Source organism: Octodon degus, unplaced genomic scaffold (assembly GCF_000260255.1).
Source record: "Octodon degus isolate 3935 unplaced genomic scaffold, OctDeg1.0 scaffold00224, whole genome shotgun sequence".
Taxonomy (NCBI): domain Eukaryota; kingdom Metazoa; phylum Chordata; class Mammalia; order Rodentia; family Octodontidae; genus Octodon; species Octodon degus.
This window is the reverse complement of record NW_004524800.1, coordinates 1,857,351-1,862,157: the sequence shown is the minus strand read 5'-3', so window position 1 is coordinate 1,862,157 and position 4,807 is coordinate 1,857,351. Positions and strand designations below refer to the sequence as shown.

The window sequence follows — 4,807 nt, the reverse complement described above, 5'->3', positions numbered from 1 at the left end:
GGCAAGCGCAAGGGCCTGAGTTCAATCCCTGGTTCCGCAAAAAAAAAAAAAAATGCTGTAGAAAGGATTGAAATTGTTTATAAGAAAAATATAGTTTTGGGTAAGCATTAGAGCCTCTTCCAATCCCATCTTTAATACCTGTGGTTTTTCCAAAGAATAGTATCTTCATTTAAGATAAACAATATATGTTTGAAAATCATATAGTCACTATTAAAAAGAAAATAGAATAATTTTTAAAACAGTGAAATAAGGAGAACCACAGAGCAGGAGTGAAGCCAGAATTAGTCTGGCGTCAGTGTAGCAAGTGATGTAAGCTGTCAAGGCATTCTGAAGCAGCTTTGGATAAGAGATCAGCCAAGGATGAAGAAAGACCATTTTAGAAGAGAATGAGAAACAGTCACTAAGGAAAGTGAAGTAATTCAACCATTAAATTAATTCTCACATGTTTACCAAAGGAATGATGAAAAATATGCCTACACTTCTGTTTCTCAAGAAAAGTGTTAAAGTCATCTAGGTGATTGAAATACCAAGTATACAGACAATATCAGTGCCAAGTTTTAACCCTAATGTTGCCCTTTCAAATCTCTTTATCGCTCAAGAAAGAAACCATAAGCCTTATCCTTGACCCCTTACATTCAGGTTAAGTAACACCAGATACTGGTAAAATGGAAGACAGAGTTATATTTGATGTGCTTCCATCTGTCTGAGGTAACCAATTTTTCTGCCCACAGGACAAAATAGCTCTTCCTTAAATTGAATGAAAAAGAATTGGGTGTATTGCAGAACCTGAGACACTATACAAATCTGTATTTCATTTTCAAAATCCTCAGATACATAACACGATTTCCTTGAGTTTGCTAATTGGTGATAATTTTCACCCCTACTTCTCTGTTAATAGAAAGAATACGTTTTTATTTCAAATCATTAAAAGCCTGAGAGTAAACTGCAGTCTGACACAAATAAAGTTGTCACAATGACATGACAAAGCACACTGGACTGGATTCTGACTGAGTACATAGTTCTATAATTATTATTCTGGTGCTGCAAAGGGAGAATGGGGAATGTTACTTGTTTTCACTTATGTAAAATCTGTAGAAAGACAGAACAAAATTACTCCCATTTGATACTTATTTAGCATTTAGGCACTCTATGATTGTCTTATCATAGATATTCTTCATATTGTACATGTGAAGAAAAGTGAGTTGCTTATAGGTAAACTATGATTCTTCTTGCTCTGGAAAGTTCCAGTGTGTATCTGTTGTCTCGTTGTAATTTTTAATACCATCCTGTTTTAGAGTCTAAAGTTCCACAGTTTTGATTATAAATTTTATTGTCACCCTTATCATAGTAGTAGATGGCAGACTGGAGATTTAAATAATAATCTTTTGATTTATTTTTTTTCATTGAGCATGGCTTTAAATTGGATTTTATATAGTGAGAATACAATAGAAATCAGTGGCTGTCTTTGGATGGTGTACTTTTCATACTCCCATTTCCTGACAACTGCTCATTCCTCTTCATATAAACACTTTTATCTCTTGTGTTCCCTTTTTTTCTATCTTACCATTGCAAGTCACTACCACATGTTTCAAATTCAGACCACAGAACTTCAGTACTGCATTTGCTTTTTTGTTGTTTCAATCCCTTGTCTTCACATTTTCTTCACTGTGTAAAATCACAGTCAAATCGCTTTGGACACAGATTCTTACATTTACTTATTTAATACCAAATATTTAGCAATAAATATCCCTAGGCTGTAAAACAGAAACTACAATACACCAAAACTTCCTCTTGTTCTGTCAAAGCTCAGGGTAATCGTGCTTAATCAATTTTCTTTGATCTCCAATACTTTTTTTTTGACACTCATGTTTCCTGCCAGATTATCAAACTACATAAAGCTGCACATTTTTGCATAGCAAGACATCTACAAAAATCACTTCAATCTCTATAATTATTATTATTTTTATATTTGATAACATAGATTCAGGAATATATGAAATGTGGATCAGAAGGAGTATTCAAAATGAACATATTGAATAAAGTAATTATGACAGAGGGATGGTTGGCTCTTTGTTGAATTTTGTCTTTTCAATTCTCATAATAGAGTTATTGAATGAAGTGATTGGATCTGAGAGAGGTGATTTTGTTGGTGCCAGGAATGAAACTCAGGACCACAAATGTGTCAGGCAGGTGCTTGTGCTACTGAATTATATTCCTGGCCCTAAATTAGTATATCTGAAAACTCTGGCTTAGCACTTGTCTAATGAAACTGTAGCAATGTAGCAAATCCTCAAGTGAAAGAGCTTTCTTTGAGTTACTACATTAAAAGCAAAGAACATTCTAATCTTTGTTCAGACATATGCTATTATTATGTTTATGATATTTTATAAGATTAGTAATTAAAAATCTTTGTTTTCCCTGCTCAGTATTTAGTAACTTTTTATAATTGCTGGCAAATAGGTGTGCAGTGGCACCTAGCCTTGGTGCACATACTCCACTGACGTGTGCTGTAGCAGTGGATGTTGTATATAAAATGTGCTCCAGTATTTATTGATCAGAAAACATATTTTTGTACACATGCTCTGTAAAAAATGAAATCATTTGAAAATTTAACTTTAAGAAGTAGGGTTTTAAAATTATAATACAACATTCAACAGCTAATGTTCAAATTGTGAACATTTTTGTGTAATAAAATATCTTATTTATAACTTGCTAAAAACAATATAATTAATATTTTATGAAATATATTTATTTACAGTTACTCTTTGGAAATTTCAGATTTATTTGTAGCTGTGTGATCTCTCTATGTTTTCACTTTTTAAGTATTTGATATATATGCTTATGGTAAGGGCAACATATTTACTTTAAGCAATGTATCCATTGAGCATTGTTAAAAATCTGTTATAGTATAAATTGATCATGAGAATATATAATTATTATATATGATAAGAACTACAAATTAGAGTTCATTGTTCATAAAAGAAGAGGGTGTCTGTTAAAAAAAACCTCAGGCAGTAAGTTGGAAACCTAGGATACAATCTACAATAATGGTGAGAAAGAGCAGATATTTTCGAAAAGGACACTCAATTTCTCATTGGATTAAAGGAAGCCAAGAAAAACTAAGTCATTACAGCATGAAAATAAAATCTAGAACCTCAACTTCTTATACCCATAACCAACTATATGAAAATAAATGATTTGAACAACAATGCAAAAATATTACAAGTAGCTATAAAGGATATTCATATCTTGAAGTTATCAATGACTGTTGAATGATTATGAGTAATATAGTTAAGAAGTGAAAAATATTGGTAGAGAACTAGGTACTAAAAATTAAGGAAATTTTGTAAACTCTAGAATTAAAAATAAATTAACTGAAAATGAGATTCAAAACTGAGTTTAGCAGCAAAATGGATACAAATGAAGGGTTAAATAGTGAATTGGAGATTAAACTGAGACATTATTTATTCTGAAGCACAGAGGGAAAAAAATCAAGAAATATAAAGACTCAACATCAAGCATAGGCCTTAGAAACTACATATGTTATTCTAAAGTGTCTATATCTGCTCTGTTTAGTAGATGAGGCTGTACTTGTTTTAGAAGAGCTGTGAGTTGACAATCTGATTTGGACCAGGAATATAATGAAAATCACTAGTGAAAGTTCAAGACTATGATATTACTTTACCAAAGTGATATAAACATTTTAATTCTTATATCAAGTGCCTGTACATGTCCTATGTCAATGAAAGATTGAAACAGCATATAGTAGGATATCTGTTGAGCCTCCTGATAGGATGAAATTGCCACAGATGCTGAATTTCCTGTCTTTGGATCTGTATCCAAAATGGTGGTGTTGGAACCAGGGAGATGGCTCAGTGGAATGAGTACTTCCCTGGAAAATACAAGGGCATGAGTTCAATGCCTGATTCTGTCAAAAAAAATGGTGATGCTACAATAAAAATACAGATAATGACATAGGCAAAATATTGCACATAATGGATGTATGCATAAAGAGGAAAAAGAAAATGGAGAGAAAAATACTGAAGACATAAAATTTGATAGTATCCCAAAGTGATAATGTCTTTGGGGTGATTTGTCAATATTCTGTCTCCCTAAAAAAGGTATGTAACTACTGTGCAAAGAATGATAATAACAAGGATAACTTCTATTTTTTATTATACAATGTCCAAATATTTTAAATGAACAATTAACCAAAAATTATAAAACATCACCAATTGACTGAAGCCTAAGATACAGAAAATCTATCAATAGTCACCAACTCATTGATTATACAGACATTGAAATTATCAGATATAGAATTATAAATAGCTATAGTGACTATCCTTAAAAATACAGACAAAAGTTTGGAGAATGTCATGAGGAACTATACAATCAAGTGGATATCCTGGAAATAAAGAAATAGCTCAAATTAAGAATTTGAATAGTAGTGTTCACTTTGGCAGCACATATATTAAAATTGGAATGATAGAAGAAGATAACCATGACACTTGTACTGGGATGACACACAAATTTATGAAACATATATTTTTAAAAACTCTTTATCTTCCTGTTCAAATGAGAGAATAGATACTTGATATAAAAATTATTTTTAAAAAGAATTTAATCAATTTAATTGTACAATAGAAGGTAGAATAGATAAATAGTGAAATGATAGATAGGTCAGTATAAATTATACAAAATTAAATATACCAACTAAATGAATGAAACACACAAAAAGATCACTAGTTGTGTAACTATAGTCAGGAAAGAGGAGATGTGATTTGATCAAAAGAATATTTAAAACATC

General features: G+C 31.3%; 1 non-coding gene across 1 annotated transcript; it reads left to right on the top strand.

Annotated features, from left to right (window-relative positions):
- Nucleotides 1–4,447: 4,447 nt before the first annotated feature.
- On the top strand, nt 4,448–4,550 carry LOC111813791. Its single transcript, XR_002818957.1, has one exon. It is a non-coding gene; the product is annotated as a U6 spliceosomal RNA (small nuclear RNA).
- Nucleotides 4,551–4,807: the final 257 nt, after the last annotated feature.